Source organism: Ixodes scapularis, unplaced genomic scaffold (assembly GCF_016920785.2).
Source record: "Ixodes scapularis isolate PalLabHiFi unplaced genomic scaffold, ASM1692078v2 PGA_scaffold6__148_contigs__length_123643588, whole genome shotgun sequence".
In the NCBI taxonomy this organism is placed as follows: Eukaryota; Metazoa; Arthropoda; class Arachnida; order Ixodida; family Ixodidae; genus Ixodes; species Ixodes scapularis.
Window position 1 is genome coordinate 98,514,423 of NW_024609881.1, and position 20,659 is coordinate 98,535,081.

The window sequence follows — 20,659 nt, forward strand, 5'->3', positions numbered from 1 at the left end:
CCTCGTGGACAACCAGAAACCGTAAATAGTCCCTTAGCGGGGCGGGCGAGAAACAGTTTTAATAAGTGCGTTAGGGTTAACGGTAGCACGTCTTCGTGGTTGAAAGCATGGTGCACGTGATGTTTTGATTATGATCATGCGAAACGTTTAAGAAACAAATGTGCCGCTCAAACTCTCTTTGAGTCGAACTAGCGTGTCTACATATTTCCGCCGCTCCGCTGTTTAGAGTGGCGACCAAGGAGGTTAGAAGTACTAGGAGGGGGCACGTTGCAATATTGGTGAAGCCTAGTCATAAAAAGTTTAAACGATTTTGTGCCCAGCGTGACCGCAGATCTCTCTGGCGATTGGTGCGCGTGACATGTCACGTGTGAGATGGAGGGTTGATTGTAGGACGACTCCTTGCAGGCTTGCGCGCGCTCCGTCCGGTAGGTTTTGTCAGATCGAAGTCTAGACTGTGGTGTATTCTAGTACCCCATAGCAAGACGAAGGCTAGCTACGGTCACGTGATGTGGTCACGTTGGCATGGTAAGTGAGGAGAGTAAGGAGCAGGTAAGGAGGAAAATGAGAAAGAGGCGAGGCGTCAAGGCAGCATGGCTTGTGGAGGCTACGCGGCCGACGTCATGCCCACTCCTGCCCTTCTATTCTCCATGGTGGCGACAACGTTTATGATACCTGTTGCCGACAAACCAATGTTGCCTACCTCCTTACCATTGCAACGTCCGCTGTTTTCGTTGACCATTTTGTCACACTCGCCGGTCGTGCGCTCGGACGAACCTTACTAGAAATCCTCAGTTGGGAAACTGCCATAGAGCCAGATTTAATAAAGTGGCTCCGACCCCTACTCGAGAACCGAGCTAATGACGATCGCAACGCGGCCGTTTTTCCCGCAGCGTCCGCTCCGGGAACTGCGCGGCTGCACGTCGAGCCCGGCAAGGGCCGGTGGCGCCATCTCCCAGGAACATCTCGAAGTAGCTACGTAAACCAGCTTTCATGTTTCAACTCGTCACTAAAGGGCAGCGCTTTTATCGTATTTAGCTTGGTCTCGGTGGACGCCAGTGACCCAGGTTTCAAGGGTGAGTTTCCCAATTCAGGGTTTCAGTAACGTTGGCTCGGACTATGCCGCTAATCCCCGTTAGGGCTAAGGAGCGCTCATCGCTCTCGTTCCGACGGCGAGGTTTCGGCGTTCAATGCCGGTCTGGTGCGTTCCATTTGGTCGCGGAAACTCGCATTTCGATAAAAGCAACGCACACTTCCTGATAGCAACTTCGAAATATGAAACATCCGAATAAAGAGAACGACAGCCACCACGACCGCCATCCCGCTGAGCCTCCGACTCCTCTTATGAACGGAAACGGAAGTGGCCTCACAGTGTTGCCGGTGTGTCGAGACTAGAGAAACTCAACGTTGTGTACGTTTAGCGAAATAAGAAGTGGGAAGAAATGGCTGTGGAAGAGGATCTGGGGAAGGGTAACAAGAAGTTGGCGCCACCCTAAAGCGGAGCGGAAACATGTAGGCACCCTAAGTCGAACGGAGTCTGGTTGCTCGGACGCTGCAGATTCAAGGCCAGCCGACGCCTGGGGTACGGATAATGCCAATCGTACTGACAATTGCGTAAGTATTATTTTTTATGTATTTTTTTTAATTTTGAAATGTGCATTTATTTTTTAAAGGGACAATGAAGGCAATTTCGGAGATCTTTTTGGCGATTGAACTGGGTTCCAGGCACGTCTCAGGCCACGTTGCCCAAATTTCAGCCGAAACCGGCGCTTGTGCGCCGCGCAAATCAAATAAACAGTCGCGGTAATAATCGTACCGGGATCGACTGGGGCGACGCCCCAAGAGTTGCGGGAGAAGCCGGGAGAAGCGGAGCTCACGTGATCGATGCGGGGCCAAGGAGCGCGACGTCACAAGAGACGCGTCAGCGATTGGTCAAAACGAGAAACGTGCCCTCGGTCACGTTTTAGCTCGCGATTTTTAGAAATGCTGTTCTAATTTCCGCTTGAATAACCATCAAAAGTATAAATCGGATCGGAAATGATTACTAAACCGTAAATAAAGCAGCATCATTGTTTTTTTATTTGCTACGCTGGACGCGAAACCGGCAACGAGCAACTATGGGCCAACAAAATAAAATTAAAAAAGAACACGGTACTCGAAAGATTTTGCGAAATGGTAGCTGTAGATGGCTGTTCTAACGGTCGACTGAAGACCAGTATTCGTTCGGGCGACGCTAGTTTTCACGTGTGGGTAGCTGTTCGTGTTCTTTGACGACAAAAAGAGGACGTCCGCGGAGGAACCGGATCCCGGAACGGCGGGATCGCTGCCGCTTTCCCTTCGGCATCTCCCCCGCGTCCGTCCTTCGGCATGCGGGCCGCTCGTTGCCGGCTGGGCGGTCTCCGTCGGGTGATGGCAGAGGCCGCCACACACGTACTCCCGCTCCGTTGTTGTTCGGTCACTGAACGGCAGCTCGAACTCGCTCGCGAGAGCGGCATTCGTCCATGTTGACAGAGTCGGCGCAACGACCGCGCCACCGCGCTGCTATAACCCACCGCGGTAACCAGAGTCTCGATCTCCTAAATACTACTGATACCGACTATTCACACTTGACGTCATTCCCTACGTCACCTCCGTTTTCGGAGGCCCAGAAATGAGACTGGAGATGGTTCAGTTTCGGTTTCTTTACTTCTTTCGTCGGCACATAAATACGCGTCATAAATGTACACAAAAAATTGGGCGGCATGCTGTGTTCCCAAGAAGCATTAAAACACCATTTAAAAAAATTAAATAAAATCGTCTTCATTGTCCCTTTAAAGTGTTAATTAGCATTTCTGCACCAAAAGAGTATCACACGTGGAAAACATTGGGAGCAGCAGCAGAGGCTTTATTGTCGACGCTTCGTGCAGAGCCTGTTCTTTTTCCAGTGTAGAGAAACTCAAGTTGCAGGACGTTTCGGAGATCAAGAGAGAGAGAGAGAGAGAGACGGAGAGAAAACAAAAATAATATAGGCACACGTCAACCCCAAAAACAAACACACGCACAGGGGGCCACGATTACGACAAAACACAAACACGCAATAAAAAAAATGAAAACATGGTCATGACAGTCTTTAGAGAAAGCAAAAAATAAATAAATAATGAAGTAAAATGCCGATTAGGGATCTATTCCCAGTCCTAAAACGAGACATAAAAAGTATATTATTAAAATTACATGTGACCGTGATCGAAACATCACGTGCACCGTGTTTTCAGCCGACTCACGTATTAATTGTGTTTATCGCAACCAGCTCCACGGTATTATTCGCGGCTTCAAGTTGTCCACGTTCGAAACTCTGAATGCGCCCTGGAACAAGCCCAGGCCGCTTTCGGCCAATCGCAACTCCAGCGCGCCGCTCGCCCTCCCACGGACGAACGGAAAACCAGAGGAGCGGGGACGGCAGCGGCGACGGCGGCACGAAAATGGTGGCAGGGCCTTGATGCGTGAAACCGTTTTAACAAAAAGTGAGCGCGTTCAAAAAAGGAATCCTTGTGCTCCGCCTTACAACAGCCTTGCACAAAAGTCCGGAAGGTCTAATTTCATTAGGGACGTTTCGTGTATCGCATACGGTGCGGATTTCTGGTCTTGTGCATGGCCGCAGCTCATTATGTGCTCAACGTGACGGAAAACGCTCCCACTAATAATGAAGAACTTTATAGTACGGACTACGGAAAGTCTATTTTTGCCATAAGTAGGAGAAATTTAGTCGCGCAACGGTATGTCAAGCAATACAAATCGGGAATGGGTTCGCGTTTTAAGACCGTTACAAGGAACGTGACAATTTATTCCAAGCACTTTAAATATAGAGAATACCCGTACTTGGTTTCAGGTCATTAGAAAGCAAATAAAGAAATGCTCGAAGCATTGTAAGCGCGTCTTGTGTTAGCCAGCCGTTTGTGACGAGAGCTTAGAACGCGCAGTTTTGGCCAGAGGGACCGCAATGTTGCAAATAACACCGGTACAACAAATGCACGGTATATTAAAATATTTTTTGATAGAGCAATAAATAAAACCCCTAAATATGTTAATAAGCAGTTTTTGCAATGCGTACGACACCCCTAAACTTCAGCTGGACGTACAGCGCACGGACGTTCAACCGGCGCTACCAACTTTCACGAGCGGCTTGATAGCCCCGAGTTGTGCAACTTATTAAGATAGATTAAGTAAGTGTAAATTACTGTGAATAAAAAAGGAAGTAATTGGGTTTTTTTTGGCCCTACTGCAAAACCTTGGTGTTCGTTTGTTTTGTTTTTCGGTACTCTTTTATGCGCACTTTAGCTGTTTAATATCTTATATTGCGCCGTCATCAAGCCTCTCGTAAAAAGTGGGGCCATCAGTTTGACGTCAGTCAGGCTGCACGGCGAACTGAAGTTTTGGAGTTTCGACCATGTGACAAGAAGCGTAAAAACTACAACAATTCTTTTTTTTTTTTTTTAGAGTGATGGAGCACGGCAACGCTCCTGGCGCGCACTGAAAATTGTGCTTCAAAGGCGCAGCGCGAGCTTGCGGTTGTAATGCTACACCGCACGGTAGCCTGCGGTAATAAACTTTTCATCAAAAACCATAGAGCAGTTTGATTACGCGTTGCAATACACAAAAAACCGAGACGGTGAGCAGCGATATGAGAGGCTGTGACGCGAAGACACCAATACTGTGTATTGCTGCTCTTCCGAAGCTTGACAGTCACCGTTCGCGGCTCTCTTTTTAGAGCACTCATAGCCAGGCAAAGCGCAAACATAATACCTTCATCACCCTCAAAATTATTCTACCACAAACAGTAATGTGGCCAATGCCTAAAATGCGCTCGCTCACCACAAAGCTTCGCACTTTGAGGTTTCTGCAACTTTTAAATATCAGCATGCTCGTTTTCCTAACGTGCATCAGCATCTCCGTCACCTCTAATATGATCCCTCCCTAACCACTTCGCATTTGTCGACCAATAAATCATTTTTAGCGTGCTGAACAGCGTCAGCGAAGTTGCGCGCTGGATATCCTGGAGAATCTGTCCCCGTCTCTTCCGCCATCTTGGAACTACCGCCCCGCCACCTATAGGGCGTTGGAGTTGCGAATACTTCCGAATGAATGGCCACATTCCCTCTATTCGCGACTCCAGCGACCTATAGGGGGCGCCACCACCAAACAAACATGGCGGCTGAGTCCAGGTCGCGTCGGCTCGGCCGGGCCGCCTGAACAGGTGGCGCGTTGAATTTCACAGATTTTCTTTTGTTTAATGCCCAATTTTATAGGTATTTGAACTCAGACGGTTAAGTGTAGCCGGTGCACATAAACTTGCAAAGCATAGTTTTGTTTTGCCGGTGCTTTTTGTTCTTTTCATGTCAAACTCTCGTTTCGGAGATTTCGTTCAAAACCGAAACTAAAGGCTCCGGAAAGGCGGTAATATACTAATCAGTTTTGATCATCTAAGGAAAGCGGCGATGACTACAAAATTGTTCCACGGAGAGTAACTTTTCAGCTAACTCGGATGCCTCGACCATGCGACTTATCAGTCCGCGAAATCGAGCTTTTGTGCGTATCCGCGTTTAAGAAACAGCTCGAGTCGTCTGCTCGGTCAACAGCACAGGCTGCAGGAAAATTACAAAAATTAAGCAAGCGCTTCTTGAGCCAAGGACCATGTTAACCCGCCGGCACCTCACTAAGCAGCTGATACTCGTATTTCAATTCAGGTTTTAGTAGGAATCGAGAAGTCATTTCGACGAGCGGGTTGTGTATTATATTACGTACTATGTCCCACTATGGCGATATTAATATATTCTTCGGGTTATAATATGAGCTTAGTTGACTAGCTATTAAGTGAGCTGCTGATTAAAAGTATATTTGACAGAGAGAGAGGTACTACTTAAACTTAGCCAAATGGTTCTATAGCCGGCAGCACGGAGACAAACTGAAGAGTGTCTTCATCGAACATTCACGCAGAACCTCTGCATTGAACTTTGCTTCGAATCCTGAATGGAGAAAATGAGTATTTTTTGTGGCCGGTCAATTTGACCAATGTAGACGTATATTGCTGCTGGCTTCGACGTCCTCGTAATATAAATATTGGAGGCGCGATAGATCAAAATGTCGTGACAACATCTAACGTTGCGAGACTCGTCCCCCACCTTTTGAAAACAGATAATTTCCCTCATTCGTCATTTGCAGCGAGCAGGTTTTCCAGAATCAAGTGATTGCGAAATCAGCCCAACTCCTTCAGTGTGGTCCAGAGGCTTTTTCGGCGAAAAGCAGCCAAGATAAATAGCCAACGCACCGACCGGCGTGGGTGGCTTCAACTTGAAGCTTACCGAACACAACACAACTCAAGAAAAACAGCTATCGAACCTTCCCATTCACTTGACTGCAACATTGATGTTACCTCCAGTGAAATGTCTCGTCTGTCGTCCTCAGTCTACTGTTCTACATCCTTATAAAGAAACCACTTATCAGTTACCAAGTAGTCGTCACTTTGAATGCGATTCAAGACAGACAAGAAATCAAAACATTTTTCCGTGATTCCTCCCCACCCAAATCGAAAGCACGCGACCGTGCGCTGTGAAGTAAACGGGCTTTCAAACACGTAATAGAAGAAAACAATCTATTGAGGCTTCACCACACTAATGATCACTCAGGCAAACTTAAGAAATAATCAGACCTTCGTCAAATTACATTGTTCGCCACCGCGCCGACTATACGTCTCCGCGAAAGCCACCACTGCAGAGACGCGGAGGGGCGCGGAGCGACCTGGACCGGCTGGTTCCCGGTTTTCCCGCTTGGTGGCGTCCGTTTTGCTGGAGTCGCGAATATACGGCTCTGTGTTGGCCTATCGCTAGCTGACTGTGTCTTCACTTCCCTCGTCGAACAGCGTTCGAATGCGAGGGAAAAACGCCGGACGCCGGCATTCAGTGTTCTAAGGCACTCGACGAGTGCAGTGGAGACAGAGGCGGCAAGCTTTAGGCCTACCCTCGAATCCTTCCAATCAGAGTTCGGCGTTCTGACGTACCCACGCGATTTTCTCTCCTCCTCTCCCTCAGTTTCTCCGCGCATATCGGATACCGCATATCGCAATCTGGCATTTGAGTACCGAATGGTACAAAAAGCTTCACCATAACATAATTATTACTTACGTATGCTCCATCGCACGTGTCCAATGGCCGTCAATGCTACAAATGCCTGCCAGAGTAACAAGTGCAGGGAGTTTCCCGTGAATATATACCCCGTTTTTTTCCCCCTCTGGTAAATAACCTGTGTAACGCAGAAATCTCAAACGCCATGAGACCGCGACGTTAGCGATTAGGATAGAACGCAAAAATTTGAGAACATGACGTTACCAGGATCCAAAAAAATTGAGAAAAATTAAATCTTTCTATGAGTCGACCGTTTAATATTCTCAAAACAAAACTCAACATTTTGGACGCTTGCAGAATTTATATCAGTCGAAAACAACTTTTTCAGCAAGAAACAATGTTGGCTTATATCTTGATGAGAAGCTTTTCTTTTTCACTGAAATCGATGCTACAGCCACCCACAATGTCATTCCTTGTCTTGACAATATTAGGCGTAGGTGGAAGTCGGCTCATAAAGAAATTTATTTTTTATTTATAATCTGCTGACCTAGGTAACGTCATTTCGACAAACTTGAGCGTTCTATCCCAACCGCTGGTGTCACATTCTCACGGAATTCGCTATTTATAGGATATATCGTCGATTTAGACGGGCCGAAAAACACGTTTTTTTTTGGGGGGGGGGGGGGGGGGGGGACTCCCTGTAAATTTCTTGACTTGCCACGGCCTATGACTTTAAGCGGGCCGAAGTGCTTTAGTTTAGTTCTGGGTGATGTTGTTAGAATGCGTCTGGAATCGTGACAAAGCTATCGTGTGAAATATGTCGTGTTAGAGCCTGCTGTGGGACATCGGATATTCTTTGAGCTACCTATAACAGTGCGGTGAAATCAGCATTCCCGAACTGTAGGTCGCAGTTTAAGTAAAAAAAAAACATTTGATTTAGCTGGTGCTCTCGAGAATACAATGCAGAACGCAAACGAACAGTTATAACCAGGGATTTTTAAACTAACTGGAGTGAATACAATGTGTCCGGAAATATATCTTAAAGATATCGATTCTAAATATCTGAACATTTTGAGTCTGTATCTTGTCTGGAGGAAAACAATACGGATTATACAAACCCCAAACGTTATTCAATAATTAATATACCTCGTAATTCTTGCCCTTGTGAGCAATCAATGCAAAAAGTTACAAGTAAATATATTTTAACAAAATCAATTTTAATCCTTTCTTAATCTTAGGTTTTTAAGAAGTGTGGTACGAAGAATACACTTTTTATTATAAATTTCACCATCATGACCTACCACAGCATTGTTCCTGCTGGTGACACTCCTGACAGTTCTCAGCTTTTTTTTTTTTTTTTTTTTGGTATGCAGAGGTAGTTGTTTTGTGTAATAATCGTTAACGGTAACTTTTTTCTACGAATCTGAATGTGAGCTCAAATTTCCCTGGCTTGCAATGCTGGGATACGCTAAAAACGAATTACCGCGGAGACCGAAAATATTCTGCTTATAAAAATTCTCCGTTGTTTTTCTTGCCACCTGAAACAAGTCCTAGCACTACAAACAAAATCAACAGCTTTCTGCTATCTAAAACAAATGCTTTTGACGTATTTCAGCATGTGGTACTTCGGATTTTGTGTTTTATAAAGTTATACGGCCAAGGGGACATACTATGGGGGGCTATTCGCAACGAACAGTAGGATAATTAGGTATTTTTTGTTAATTAACTTATTAATTGGTAAAAATAGACGCATGGTTTCTATTAGAAACTTGTTGAGGGTCATAAAAGTAACTAAATAAGTAAATTTCCGAAAGACTCTGAGCGCGTGGGAAGCCTAGTAGTTCGCTAAACTAACCCCACGTGCAGCAGTAGCAAGGCTACCGGTGCGATAATGCGCCTGAGCGAGTTTTCCGTCTCTTATGTAGCCCCGGCTTTGTACCTATAACACGAGTGGTACCTTTAGCGCAGCTACGCTTCCCCACAGTCTCAAAGAATATTTAAAAATGAGTGATTTAGTGGTTTGGGGTCACGCAGCAAATTTCTAATTGGAACCATATTTATATTTTACTAATTATGAAGTAAACTAAAAAATATTACTTAAAGGGTAACAGAAGTGGTTCTGCATTTCACTACAACAAATAAGTAGTCTGCATTCGGCTCCCAGAATCACGAATGCTGATATTATTTTTCATTTCGGTGTACGGAGTCGTTACAAAATTATTTTCGAAGTACCGCTGAAGCCCCTCCTTCACAGAGTGTTATCTCATTGAAAACGTTTTCGGAATCCCGGAACTCGCGGATCTTCAGCGCCTACCGAAGCTGTGCAAGCTCACTCTAGCTATTTTCAAAAAGGTCAGAAACATTTTACACAACCATCCTCCTCATACATTGCCTGCATTTACGTCACATCGGGTATTTTTGGCGACAATGAAAGTGTGAGAAAGGGATGCTGCTTTTGTAGGAATTTCGAGTGACGGGTGAATCTTCTAAAATATTCTGGGAGGAGAATAGCGACGTTTGGGCAAATATGGGAGGCATAAAAGAGGGTCCTACTAAGAGGGGAGCTCCTTCTTTCCCTTTTCTCTGGTAACCATTGAAGCACTTTTTGGATGACATCACGTGCAAGCCATGTATATAAAGAGCTGCAACCGCCACAAAACCACTGATCATCTTGTTTTTCAAGGTCCCCCACATAACCCTCATCCACATTACAAGGGAAGCCAAGTGAGGCCAGCCTACAAAGCACAACTACCTTTCGGTTTAGACAAAACAACTTCTAGGAAAGGTAGGTTCCGTGTCGTGAACATCTTGTCTTTCATGGTCCCGGAGTGTTTTGCAAATTCATTATGGTTTTGCGATGTTTTATGGCAATTTGGGATTAAAGCAAACCCCTAGCAGTCTAGAAGGTTTTTTTTGTCTTTACCAAAAGTGGTTGTGCTTTGTAGGTGGCCTCATTTAGCTTCTTTTGTGATGTGGGTGAGGGTTTCCGCTCGCGACCTTGAAAAACAGGATGTGCGGTGGTTTTGTGGCTGTTGCTGTTCTGTACATAAGGAGGTTGGTTGAATATATTTATTAGCTGAGCTCGAGGCGCTCTTTTTCCCTGTTCCTTTCTCTTCCATTGTAAAAAAAAGGTTCCCCGTTCTGCCCCAGTTTCCGGTTAAAATCAATATTTTAGACAAACTCCCTAGACTGAAAAAAAAAGAGAAAAAGGACAACACACAGGATTGAGAATCTGTGTGTAGTGTTGTCCTTCGTCTTTTCCCCAGTCCCTGGGGTTTCTCTAACATTATGTTAAACCTTCACCAGCTGTGTATTATGTATTATTTTACTTCACCAGCTCGTTTGCGCCCTAACTTTTTGTTCGTGAAAATCATCACGGTAAACGTCCAGCAGCTCGCCTGCGCACTGATTGTAATTTCGTGATATGCAGATTCATGGTATAAACATACTCTAGAATTCACTTCGAACTCTTTTTTTTTTCGAGAATCTTTTTAGCTTTATTTTTATTAGCCGACTGATCATTGCAATTAACCCCATATGCTATATCCACCCGGCCGTTTAACTCACCTGCCCAAACCGCTAGCGTCAAATTCTCGCAGAGTTCGAGTTTTCTGCGATGTTGAGTTTTTTTACACGGGCCGAAAAACATATGCATATGCATAATTTTCGAATACCCCTATTTTGGTTTTCTTCAAAATGAAATAAAACCACGACATACCAGTTAGTGAATGCCCGTATAAGTCAAGCAAAGTTAGCGCCTGCCGTCCTCGAACAGCGTTATGAAAAAGCCTGTGATATCTCCACTGACTTCTGGGTTTCGTGCCGTGATAAGATAGTAGTGTTCTCAAAGTTCGAAACCCATTCACATTTGATAAAATGGAGAGCAAGAGTATCTAAAGGCGATGATGTTGCTGAGAATCACTCGCCTGGTGTGTAGTCACCGTGAAATTGAGATATTGTTTCTCTTGGGCTATTACGCCAGAAATGAATGGGCTAAAAACTCTCATAACACTACTATCTTGACGTGACACAAAAACCCGTAGACTAGGATGATATTGAAGGCGTCTTTCATAATAGCATGCGACGGGGGCACGTGAGTGATTGAGAGATCTCAGTGTTTTTTGTATGGGCTTGAGATGATATACCTAAGGTTGTTTGAAACGTGCGCATAGAAATTTATGATGTATATTTCCTTGTGATTTGCGGCGTATCTGTTGCTTCGTTTAAACGTTCTGCTGCAAGCATTGGTCGAGTATACGCCGATCGTCTATTAGTTTGATAAATTTTTAGTTTTCTCTCTTTTCACAGTACGTTCTTAACCACTTTTGATTCGGGAATATTGATAGGTCATGAGGTATGAATAAAAAAAAAGCTTAAACTGAGACTTTTTAAGAGTTTTAGTATTGAACAAATTAGCTCGTCTTTCCTTTTGAAATCCTCCATGCGGATAAAGTTACCCATGGAAAACATGAATCTACATTAATTGTATCTCGTCAGTTACAAGTAATAAAAATCTGAAAAAAACTACGCTGTATTTTGTCAGTTTTCTTTTACGCAGTTCCTGTCGTTCTTTCGAGAACTAGCGAACTAACCCAATCATTTACCTTATTCTGGCCAATTAGTATGTTTGTATATCGAACGTCAATTATGTAAGTGAACTCTTAACTCTATCGAGTAGCAATAAGGTGTAAAGTGGTCTTTAGTATTTTGCACAATATAAAATTTAGTTTAAAAAAATACCAATATTCCGCTCACTGTTTTAGTGAATTATTTGGTGTTCAAGTTCTGCAATAAAAATTAAATTTAAACGGCAAATGTTCCAAGCATTTTCTAACGCAGAGCCGCTTAGCATACGCACACAGATGTTCAAAAAGTTACCTTTACATTTTTAAAACCAGCTTGTCTTTACGTATTCACGCATTCTCTAATATTTGCCAGCTTTTAAAGCATTTATTAATCAAAGTAATATCAAGCTATAAAGCATTGAAAGCCTTCCAATCTGACTCTGTCAGATTAGAAGGCTTTCACTTTACATACGTTTTCTATAATTAGTGGAAATCTTGAGTAAATGTTCACACCCCAAGCCACTGACCAAAAAATTATTTTCGTTGTGCGTAGTTATAAAAAAAAAAGAAATCTGGTCTTTTTTTACTATTTTTTTTGTGCAAATATGATGACGTAGTCATGGTGTCGCAGTGTTGTGTATTTGTGGGAATTACCCCATGATGGCAATAGTTTAAAGTGGCCCATATATTGAACGCGAGAACTGTGTAAGCACTCGCTTTTAGCTTCCGAGATCAACGCCTCGGCAGGCAATCGGGTAGTGATTCGTTTCCAGTCACTCAACTAATAGGAGCAGCCTAACCGAATAATTTCTCAAACTCAGTGCGTATACCCTGTTCTTTACCAAAACCAGCGCTCGGCTCTCATAAACTTTGACAGCGCATTCGCGTGAACGTGGCGAACTGGCAGCGCACTCAACTCCGTACGTACGCTTGATGGTCCGCGGATAGTTGTTTACTCATGGAGTGAAACTATCGGGCGAATCCGGTGCGCATGATTGACCTTTTTTGAGACACGTCTCAAATTCGCGCCCCACCGGACAGGCCGCTGGGGCGTCTTCGTTTCTAGAACACATTCCCCTGCACGGCTTATGCAGTAGAAAAGGGGGGTTCTAATATTGGGTAAACGCGCTCCAGATCTTCGTGCACACGGGGATACCGCCTCGAGGTGAAGTCGCTTCTAGAGAGTTGCTTGCTGGGCCTTATGGCCCTATTGCTACCAACACAAATATCTTCGCGTTGCGCTTCTACACGTGGATGATTGTCACATGGGCCGACTCCTCAAATCCCACTTCGCTTGCACAGCCGTTCAGGTAGTCTCCAAATAACGCGCACACAGCCGTCCTTTCGAAAATCTGTCCAAGATAACCAAACGTGTCTCAAATTCTCCGTTCCTATCACTCTCTCGCTCTCTTTTCTCGCACACAAAGGAAGGTCGTAGCGCGGCTGAAGCGCCCGGTCGTCTACCAAAAATGAGAGAACAAAGAACAGGGCGTGGCATCGTCCCCACCCCAGCCGATCTTGGCGCGCGTGCTCCCAGCAATGCCAGTTCGACCACCTCTAGCCAACCTTGGCGTGCGCGCTCCCAGCAAGACCACCTTCACCAGCTCGAACGAGCTTGGGCCAGATTTAAAATCAGCTCGAACTAGCTTGACAAGCTTAAACCAGCTTCAGTACCAGCTCGAACCAGCTCAAGTACCAGCTTCCCAGCTGCAGTGCCAGCTCGAACCAGCTTAAACTAGCTTGACCAGCTCAAACCAGCTTGATTACTACCTAGACCAGCTCGAACCAGCTTAACCACCTTAAAACCAGTTTAGGCAGCTTAATTTTCTTGCTGGTTCTTTTCAATAGGGTATTGAAGGCTCAAAGCTTGTGATTCAAATGATCTTTCGGATCGATGGATGGCATGAGGTCCCAATGTAAATACCGCTTTACAAAAGCGCGGTCAGCTAAAACTTTTCAGTAACTCATCTCGTGTTATGCTTTAGAAGCGCGAATTCAATACAAATGTTGCGACTTCGATTGATACACTCGAGATGACCCAAGAGAGGAAAGCTGCATTTCAACACCACTTTCAGTAGGGGATGCCAACACTTTGTCGTTGGCGGTTCATCACTAACAGAAAGAGTTCATCCGTGATACATGTCCTTGTTTATACCGTATATTTTATAAAAAAAAACATGAAGAATAGCAGACTATGCTCGATAGATAAAAAAACAAATGATGAATAGTACATGATAAACCAGAACCGTGAACTTATCTGCATTGACAGGTAAGCAGGATATTAAGGATAACGGTACATCTTCAGGGACATCTGGATCTAGGACTTGTATATAAGGAAATGTTACCTCTAGAAAGGCATCTCAAGAGTGTATAAAACCTTAAACATCTCACAGTCATGAGGGTCCTTCTCGCTGCTGCCTTACTTTTGGGTCATCGCTTGTTCAATAGATTTTGTATTTCTTTTTAACTCTCCTACGTGCCACTAATAGTGATACGAAATACGCAGCAGAGCGCCACTACTTTTCAAAATAGAAGAATTATACTGTAGTATATAAGATTGTACCTGCTATAAAATAAAAGGGGTGTATCTCAAAACGTCCCATTCGCATTTGAACCTTGCACATTTTGACCCATTCTCATTTGGTCCTTCTCGTTTGAACCTTCTCATAAGATCCGAATCTTGTTTTTCCCAACTGGACCCATTCTCATTTCGCCCGTTCGCGCTACGACTGAATGGCACTAGTTCGGCATGATTCTAACGTCGTTATGCTTTCGCGGCTTTGTTGATGAGTCTTACCTTGCTTGGGCCCCCAACATATCACCAGATATATGTTATGTGTAGAAGTACGCACTAAGAATCGTACATTGACGCCTGCTTTCTTCCTCTACGGGAATGAGAAAAAAAAACGATGAACATTTAATTTGAAAACTTTGATTGAACAGAAATAACATACATAACAGCAGTGGTTCTCAATCATTGATGTTTCGCGGACCCCTTTTAGAAAGGCGGAGGTGATGGAGGACCCCATTCGGGGTGAGGGGAATAGAAAAGTATAGGTTATCATGATAATGATTGAATAAATGGATATAACATATTGCTAGTGTGAAATAGACTTATCTCATTGACATACACACGAGAGTACTCTTCCGAAGTTTGGAACGTTTCTCCTCAACGTGAAGAATGACAACCACTAATGCCGTGCCTGACGGATGAGACAGAGCTTCGCAGAGACCCCTAGGATGCCTTCGCAGACCCCCTTTTGAGAACCACTGCATTATAAAAGTGGTGGCTTTGTCCCAAGTCGAGAGACCTCAAACAACGTGACATTTCGGAATATTATCTGGCTGCGATAAATAGTTGGTCTGTTTTATTGCCAGTTAGTAGCTTTTCACGACGACCTCGATGCACTGTTAAAATCCTTAGCAGAAAGAGCATGCCCTGTAGTGTCACACACACACACACGCACAAATTATCTCAATGTATTAATATTACCCTAAAAAGACGATTCAGGTGCGACGGGTCAAAGCGAGAGGATGGCTGTTTTGGAAAGGGCCAAGTGAAGAGGGCGAAACGAGAACGGGCCCAAATGAGGAGGGTTAGAATGCGAAAGACGAAACGGGAAAGCACCAAATGCCACAGGTCCAAGAGAGAATATCCTTTTGAGAATGGTTGTTTTGAGAAGAGCCAAGTGAGAAGGTCGAAACGAGAACGGGCTCAAATGATAACCACACAAATAAAAGTGCTGATACATAAGATATTGATATACTAACAAAACCGAGAAAACACAATTTAGAATGGGGTCACCAAGAAAATGCATTGTTAGTTTCAATTTGTGTCTGAAGCACCGTACAAGGATGGTAGACACCCGAGGGGTTTATTCTGCAGAAGCCGACCGGTTTGCCATAGCCGGTTCAGTCACTCGAACACTCGCAGCACGCGCATCGGGCCAGAGCTCATTGTCGTCGTGCGGCTCACTCGTGAATCTCATGGCGTAGTCCGGCCACTCAACCATCTCCTACCCTCTTCGAAATTCAAGCTACCCGGCGTCTTTCTCTTTACGCGTCGACCGTCGGCGTATCGCGGCGTAATCTGCCAGCTCCGCTTGCGATTGATCACTAGAGCTGACGGCACTGTCTTCCGTTGTGTGCTGCCTCGCTCGTTCGTCAGCCTCCGTTCAACCCTCGGCCTGTTGCATGAGGCTGTCCCGTTCTTGCTCTTGTGGAACTTCTGTAGAGTCTCGCTTTTGCAGCTGATCCAAGTGCCGCCGTTGTTGCCAGTCTGGCGTATTCAGCGTGACCATTGACCATCTGGAACCGCGCTGATACTGACGTGACCCGGCGTGCGTTCCCTGAGCAAGTAGCGGTGACAGTTGGTTGGAAATAATCGAAGGACCGCGCCATCCTCTGGCTCTTTGTCGCCTATAAAGAATACCTCTTATTTCGTCCTCAATTGAAATCCCAGCACTATTTCTGCCGGTGACTTGCCGTTCTTGATAGGAGGAAATCGATAACGAAATAAAACATTCGAAATGCGGTTTGACAGTGTGTCTTTCTTGTCTTTTTCAGGCATTATTTAAGGGTGCGATCTGCCCGCTGCGCTTGCCCATTTGATTGTGGACGATATGGTGTTGTTGTCAAATGACACACTTGATTTCTTTTAGAAATTGAGTCTAGCCGCACTTGAGAAATGGGAACCATTGTCTTATACGAGGGGTTTAGGCAGGCCGAAACGAGCGAGGATTTCCCTGGGGGTGTCAGTGGTAGTGCCTGCTGTTGCCGTCTTTAGTGGTGCAGCCTGGCTCCACTTTGTTACCGAATCGACCAGGACAAGAACCATGTATCCTTCGATAGGGTCAGCAAAATTCAAATGCAGGGAGCACCAGCGTTGGTTAGTATCTTATTACTTTGACGGGACCTGCGCCGCTGCCATCGGCCAAAACTGCACGCTCTGCGTCCAGTTCTTTACAAGTATCTCAATGTCCAGATCTAAACCTGGGCACCACAAAACAGTTCGGGCCAGACACTGCATTGCTGTAATCCTAAGATGGGTGTCGCGTAACTCCTTCAGCTCGCTGCTTCTGGTAAAACCACGCGATGATCCCAGTAGATGAGGTCGTGGATTACCGTGAGCTCGTTTCTGTGGGCGAAGTATGACAAGAGAGGCTGCTGATGCTTGCCCAAATAGTGTGGCCACCCGCATTGAATCCATTCTTTCACCTGTCGGAGCATCTTGTACTGAGTGGTCAGGGTCGCCAATTCTTGGGCTGATAGAATCCGGACGTCTAAGTACTGAGTGTTCAGAACGTATTCCATGAGCTCTGTGCTGCTGCTATACTCTTGTGCTGGCAACGAGAAGCGACTAAGTGCGTCGGCATTACCGTTCTGCCGTCCCTTCCGATACTGGAAGTCGTATTGGCACGATGAGAGGAGCAGCGCTCACCATTTTATTCTGGCTGCCGCCATTTGTGAAATTGGTCGCTCCAAATGAAACAACGCCGTTAGTGGCCTGTGGTCTGTTACCACCATGGAGTGGTTGCCGAAGAGATAATCTAGTAGTTCGAAACTCTGACGACCAAGGCCAGAGAATCGTTTTCGAATTGCGAATAAAAGCGTTCCGCCGATGTCAAATTGTTTCATCGAAACGCTATCGAGAATTTTGTTCCGTTGATGCATTGTAAGAGCACCGTCCCGAGGCAGTCGGGAGACCCGTCGCATTCTAGCCGCTGCTGCTTCAGAGGGTTGTAGTGCACAAGAAACTCCGCCTCATTAATAGCGTGCTTGGTCTCTCGGAAGGGCTTTTTCTGGTCTTCACTCCACTGCCGTTTCGCTCCTTTTGTCAACAACCGTTATAGCGGAGCCAAGGTTCCCAGGCTGGATAAAAACTTGGCATAATAGGTGACAAACACCAGGAATGATATCAGCTGGCTCACTGACGTCGGTCTCGGCGCTGCTGTCACTTCCTCGAGCTTGTGTCGTCCTGTGTGCAGACCCATGGCATCTATCTTGTGTCCCGAAAACGAAACTTGTTTCTTTCTGAGCATGCATTTCACTTCGTTCAACTTGAGGCCATTGTTTCGTAGTCGCTAAAACGCCCAGCGGGGCGTCACAGTAACGTTAGCTTTTTCTGCTACAGGGATGTCGTCCAGCTATATTTTAACCCGTGGTAGGCCATGAAGAATCGACTGAATACGGCGTTGAAGCAGGGCCGGGGCTGACGCGAGGCCGAAGGCTTGACTATTGTAAAGGTAAAAGCCTTGATGCGTGTTCAGCATCAGCATAATCCGAGCCTCCTCGTCGAGGGGAAGCTTATTGCACGTATTGCTTAAATCGAGCGTGCTGAATACTTTTCCGCCGCAGAGCCCGAGTTTACGAACCCGCGTTGACCCAGACTCGATGTTGGCACTGCACTCGCACAGGGCCCACATCGAGTCTGAGTAAACATGGGCTTGTTTGTAAACCGGGTGTTCGATACTTTCAGACTGGGGTCGCTTCTGCGGCCCGAATGAAGTCTAGCAAATATTGTGAGCAACAGCTGCGCTGAACACAAGTGTCAGAACCGTGAGCGCCTTGTCTTCACCAGTCAATGGGCCAACGGCCGCTTCTGCGCACCTGACTTCTGCCGCAAACGTTACGGACGCTGCATTCGCAAAAGCCGCTGCTGAGTTCTTCCAGACTCGCGACGCCCGTAGGCCATCAGCGGAAGCATTGCCGAGGGACTCAACTGCAATAAATAATTTCTTGTTTAAAAATGCTTTTTTTTTTTTTCAGATGATCAGGACATGCAAATAATAAAGTATCTTATCGTAATACGTTAGACGTCGTCTTGTATTCTTGCATCTTTGATGAAGTCTGGGATTGCACAGTGAAAGTCACGAGGAATGTTTCTTGCACTAAAAGGCGTAAAAAAGACAGAAATATACAGACTTGACATGTTGTGCTAACATAAATGTTTCAGAGGTTTTTTTGTTGTTTTTTTTTCCTCCTTTAGAGCACAGCTCTCAGGCTCCCGTTTCCGCGTGTTGCGGCGTTGCCGTCGTCGTCGCCGTCGGCGTAAACACCCCGCCAAATTTAGCGGGCAACCGAATTGGTGTTGAGATCACGGGAAGTTAATTTTCCAGCTAAATATAGCGGAAAAACTGAATTCGTTGATGGGTGTCCCAAGACTAAGTCGTGTGACGTCGTTTTCCCCGCTAAATTTAGCACGGAAACTGAATTGGTGTTGAGGTCACGTGACGTCAGTTTCCACGCTAAATTTCGCAATGAAACTGAACCCGCTAAATTTAGCGCGGAATTTCAGCAGGAGGAGGAGAAGGAGAGGAGGATGAAAAGAGGACAAGCGGGAAAGAGGAGGAGGGGAGAGGAGGAGGAGAATAGGAGGGTAGAAACAGAGGGTACGGAGGAGGAGGAGGGCATACCCTCCCCTCTGTGCCCTCCCCTCCTCTTCCTGAAGAGATGCGCTCTAGTTTCGCGTTAGAGAGATTTGTAAGTCTAATTTTTTTATATATATTTTTTTTTGAAAACTTTGACAGGGCGTATTTGAACACATCGGACATTGAAAACGCTCTTGCCTTCAAAAAAAAAAGAAGAAAATCCTCGTTGGCTGTTTTACAGAGAGTACGTCACTCCACACTTTCTTCGTGTATACTGTATTAATAGATGTAACCAAATTAAATCACGGATATTTGCTCAAAATTGTATCACTAAATCAAACCTTATTATTTTTTTATTTTTTTTTTTTTTTGGGGGGGGGGGCAGAGTATTGCCAATTTTATTCCGAGGTAAAATTCGCCATACTGAAAAAAGTCGAACTCAATTTCAAGCCAAGCCTCAAAATACCTTTATTCGGTCAAATTGCAAAAGATTTGAAGGTCGGTTACCAAATTAATATTTGTCAGCATGTCAAGTGTTTACAGTTCAAGAAGATAAAAACATAACCCCTTTTTTTTGGGCTATTGCCAACATTTAAAATGCCGCTTGTTCTTATGAACACAAAGCTATGAAAGTTACGCAAAAAAAAACCAATCGTTTGCTGCATTATGCTACTTACACAAGAACCCGTAAAGCTTACAATTGTAGCACGCTCACAGTTCTTAGTTCCGTTCAGCATGTTCCACTTTTAATTCTTTGTTACCTTAATTTACGTGACATTTAAATGGACACACAAACCCCCCAAAAAAAAAAGTTTTAAGTCTCTGGACAGAATACGTATGGTCACCACTTAAGCTTTCCTCGAATAAAATAATTCGCGCAGGATTTATGTTGCAAAACGCATTTTAATTATCGCTACATAAATCTTGCACATAATTCGGAAGATATTGAACTTTAAATCTCTCTTAAGATTCGAATATTTTGAACATTAATATTGAGCAAGGTTTGCAACGTAAATCTTGTCCAAGATTCGTAAAATTCGGAAGATAAATCTTGCTCTATTTCGGGTTAGCGTATGGAGGAAGCACCTTATTTATTCGCTTCGGGCTCAAAATGCTTCTCATAACGTGAATATTGCACTAAACACTTCATTTCGGCGGACGTTGCTCTTATTGCATAAGTGTGCTATCCAAAAACATTTAAAAAAAAGAATAAAATTGAGGAAGTGATTAATCAATGTACCTAGGATTGGCACTGATCATTTCGGGAATCTTTATGTTGCGAAATGCATATTTTTAACCCGGGACTGTACACAAACGATTTCGGGGAGGTCAGGCCAATACACTCTCCATAAATACTGAAGCTCCCAGATGTGTATGCATATTAACCGCGTACTCCCGGTTTGTGTTCTGCTTCCTAAAGATTTTCACCCCAGAACCAGGCATTATCGAGCACGTTTTCTTTCTCTTTTATTTGTTTTATATTTCATAAAACCTTTGGATCTGTTTGTGTGAAAAGTTGTGCACCATAAAAAAAAATATACAAAACATTGTAAAACCTTTACGACAAAGGTTAGTAAAACTATCTGTTCTTACTAAGGTCACCCAGTAGGAGAAAAAAAACGAAGAAAACACG